General features: G+C 37.6%; 1 pseudogene; it reads left to right on the forward strand.

Moving 5' to 3' along the window:
* Positions 1 to 1,049: 1,049 nt before the first annotated feature.
* LOC110566714 (large ribosomal subunit protein eL32-like) lies at positions 1,050 to 1,457 on the forward strand (annotated as a pseudogene).
* Positions 1,458 to 4,582: the final 3,125 nt, after the last annotated feature.

Consider the following 4,582-nt stretch of genomic DNA (forward strand, 5'->3'; position numbering starts at 1 on the left):
ATAAATCCATATTGTTAATGAGGAGACATTGGCAGAAAGGAGGCCTATTATCAATAGGTGGTTAATACACCATCTACACTGAGCTTGGCTTGCTGGACTCAGACTGAAAATATTTAAGGAATAAAGGACATAAAAAATTACCTGCAATGTGGCAGCCACAGAAAGTGTCAGGCCCAGCATGTCTCCTCTCAGTTTCCCCAGTCTCCTTACCATTCTCAAATGCTGAGCCCCTATGAGCCATACATTCTGAGCTGTGAACCTTACTCCTGTTACACTGGGGCTTATAGTCCCACAAGAATATATTCCTGCATTTGACCACCTACACATCCCATTTAAGGAAATATTCACAGATAGCACGACTTTGCTGCTTGTAATCTGGAATCACAATTAGTCCAAACAGCACATCAGCCAGAATGACAATGGAGAGTGCATACATTCCCCCACTCTGAGCCCTCAGCCTGACATCTGAGAGAGCCACAGCAAGCTAATTAGTAGAAAATGTAATTAGAGAAAAATTTAAATGAATGATTAAAAATAATGTAGTTCAAAAAAAGACTTTTTGATTGGATTTAAAGCTGGCTCCTTGAGATGGAACCAACACCTGATACTGTTAATGAAATCAAGAACATGAGGCTACAGAGGCCATGGGCACTAAGTGAAAAACTGCTCCTGTTATTCTGCTGGATGAACATAGCAATGAAATGACTCCTATGACATATTGCTGTACCTATACATTATTGCTTCTTTCAGTCCTCATCAGAGAAGCTTCCTGCTGTAAATGATAACACAGACATGGGACAATGTGAAGGATTTGAGGGAACTTGGTCTTTGCATACTCTTTTCTTCAAGGCTCAGGGAGCAATGCAGAGGAGGAAACATAAAGATTTAAGAGCCAGAGGTGGCGGCTAACTCCAAAGAAACAGCATTGTCCAGATATAACAGGTGCATATGTACTTACAGAGACCGTGACAGCATACATTAAGACCCACACAAGCTTCCTTCTTCCTCCGCGCTACCTACGATGTGGCTGCCATCTCTTTTGAGGCAACATGGCTGCCCTGCGGCCTCTGGTGAAGCCCAAGATCGTCAAAAAGAGGACCAAGAAGTTCATCAGGCACCGGTCAGACAGATAGGTCAAAATTACTCGAAACTGACGGAGACCCAGAAGTATCGACAACAGGGTTCGGGGAAGATTCAAGGGCCAGACCCTGATGCCCAACACTGGTGACGGGAGCAACAAGAAAACTAGGCACATGCTGCCCAGCGGCTTCTGGAAGTTTCTGATCCACAACGTCACGGAGCTGGAAGTGCTGCTGATGTGCAACAAGTCCTACTGTGCTGAGATTGCTCACAATGCGTCCTCCAGGAACCGAAAAGCCATCGTAGAAAGAGCAGCACAACTGGCCATCAGAGTGATCAATCCCAACGCCAGGCTGTGCAGCGAAGAAAATGAGTAGATGGCTTGTGTATGTCTTTTATTTGTGTTTAAAATAAAACCACAAAAACTACAAAAAAAAAAAAAAGACCCACACAAGTTCAAGCCATGTAAAAATCCTAGCATAGAGAAGGGGAAGTGACCAAAAAGTCCCAAGAAGCTATATAACTGATACATCGGTACCATGACTTCCGCACTCAGGCTTAGAGATCATTGCAGAAGAGAGGCTGGAAGATTGTGTAAAAGCCAGAGCAATAGGAAGTTTGCTGAAAAATCATGCCTCAATGAAATATCAGAAGCTACCCTCATGAAATCTCACTGGCATGCTTGTCTAAACATGACCTAAACAATGATAGCACCCAAAACACGTTAAAAAAAAGCTCAGGTAACCTCAACGCTAAACAATTAACTTCAGGCAAATAAAGAATGCCGAGAGTGCTAGAAATTGTCTTCCCCAAGAAAGAGCAGACCACTGGTTGTCCGATACCAAACAGTTAGCCCTGAAAACATATACATACAGGTAGTATGTAGACCGAGCAGGTTAAATGTTTATAACTAAGAATATACATATATATGTACACATACAGCTATATGTACACATATGTATGTATGAACATATATGTATATTCCTAATATATACATATGTAACAACAGCTAAAGGAAAAGAAACTGAATATGAAAGAGAACAAGAAGGTGGAACATGTGGGAGAGATTAAGAGGAAGAAATTATATAATCATAGCATAAGCTCAAAAAAATAATACTTGCAATTGATAGTTGCTGGGAGAAGGAAAATCAGTTTTCATTAGAGTGACACTGGGCACATCAACCACAGTACAGGCAGACTCCTTGCCTAGGAATAGTTAAGCCAATACAAAAAATAAATAGATAAAGTGGTGTGTGTGTGTGTGTGTGTGTGTGTGTGTGTGTGTGTGTACATTCACTTTTTGTTGGTTTGGTTTCAAAAAAGAGAAAGAACATATAGTTAGGTGGGCAGGAAGGGGAGGATGTGGGAGGAGTTTTAATATGGAAAAGATATGATCAAAATATATCATATAAAAGTTTAAAGACATTTTAAAGGATTCTACAGACATTAAAACTTAAAAAGTAAATGCAAGATAACAAGGTCATATGATGTTTTTCATATAAATCAGAGATACAGAAAGCCAATGTATATAGTTATTAAATTCTAGCTTGATATAAAAGAACTGTGTGTTAAGAATGAAGTCTGGGTATTAATTCCAGCAATGTGGTACAGAGATGTACTAAAAATGAAGAAAAAAATCCCACTTTTGTGTGAAATATCTAAAATATACTATCAAATACAACAAACCCTTTTAAAATGGATATCTGAAATAATTTCTATATTTTTATTTTCTACATGGCTGGGAGAGGATGGGAGCAACTGAAAGCCCAGTGCAATAGCCCAATATGAGAACTGGCTTCTCTTGTTCTTTTCCCAATGTAAGTTGCTCTCACACGCTATAAGGGAACGGCACTAAAGAGTGGGCTTTCAAATTGGGAATGAAAACCCTTGCAAGCTTAAAGTCTCATTATTTGAAGAGCTATGAGGTTAAAGCGCTAGGCATGATTTGAAAGATAACCCTAAAAAAAATACCTAAAAAAAAATACAAACAGATGGGAATTGTAGAGAAAAACTTAAGAGATATAGAAGCAACAATGAGGTGTGCTGATATATATTGATTTGGACCTCTAGAGGAGCATAGTGAGAATGGAGATGGAGCTGTAGTTTGTAGCAAAATGAATCCTGAGGCTTAATGGCTACTGTGAAGTTGCAGGGTGGTGATTTGATGGCGCCATGCAGCCAAGGACGTTAATTGTATCCCACAGTGTTGTGCAGCAGCCATCTTCATGAACAGTTTTGCTCTCTGCTGTTTCAGTTATACATAGTAGAAGCAGCTCAAAAAACATTAAGTTGAGAATTCCAGAAATAAATAAATTCTAAACTTTAAATTATGCACTACTGTGAATGAATGATGAAATCTCCAGTCATCCTACTCTGCCCCATTGGCAACTAAATTACATCATTGCCAAATGTCTCCACACTCTAAGCAGCCATTAGGTGTTCTGTAGCCATCTGGTTCATCAAATTGGCCACTTTATGAAAGCAAGGCTTTCGTCTAAATAAACTTCATTTTATTTAATAACATATTCAAAAAGCAAAACTATTAGTGCTGGTAGCGCTATGACAGTGCGCTGTGACATGTATTATATTACCAATTTTCATTGGCAATTTTATACTGCACCTAATTTATAAAGTTAAAAGCTTTAAGATAGGTGTGCACACATAGGAGCAAAAACAGTATCTAGTAAATACATGTAGTGACCCAAACAGACTACATAAAACAGTGTGGAGGGCCTAAAATTAAGCTAGAACCTAAGAATTAGATAAGAATAAGAGTAATTCATGCTTAAAATATTAAAACTACTTTCCAAATTTGAAGAGAAGGTCATGGTGTTAGATTCAACTTCATTAAATTAAATGGTGTATTATAATTTTGGATAATCATACAGAATAGCAATAGTATATGAATTTCCAAAAGACTGTGAGGATATGGAATGATACAAATGTACCAAAAAACTCAAATGAAAATAAAAACTCAAACAAAAATAAAAACTGAAACAAAAAGAACAATGTAGAAAGCACCAAAAATTAAGCAATCATAATAAAAACTAGTCTAAAATGTCTAGTTTAAAGGTAGAAATTGCCAGAACAGGCTAACTTAAAGTTGTATATACATATATATATATATATATATATTTTTTTTTTTTTTTAACCAAAAGTATCACAGAAAACCCAAAGACTTTAGAACATTTAAAATAAAAGGCTAGGTAAGACCTGTTTACTTCAAACTCATAAGCAACTCATGCCATATGTGGAAGGCTCTTGAAACTACCAGGATCAGTAAGTAGGCTCACCATGGCAGGAAATGTTCAGTGTCTCTCCCACAAACTGACCAGACAGACAAAAGGGACTGTAGAGAAAGGAGAGTGGAGAACACTATAAATGTTTGATTTAAGGAACAAAATTAATTCCTAGAAGAATGTAGCTCATTAAGAACCATTTGACATTATATACATTCTGTGTACAGCAATCCAAATCAAAGATGCTTTGTCTTCTTAGCCAC

The sequence above is a fragment of the Meriones unguiculatus genome, chromosome 20, assembly GCF_030254825.1.
Source record: "Meriones unguiculatus strain TT.TT164.6M chromosome 20, Bangor_MerUng_6.1, whole genome shotgun sequence".
In the NCBI taxonomy this organism is placed as follows: Eukaryota; Metazoa; Chordata; class Mammalia; order Rodentia; family Muridae; genus Meriones; species Meriones unguiculatus.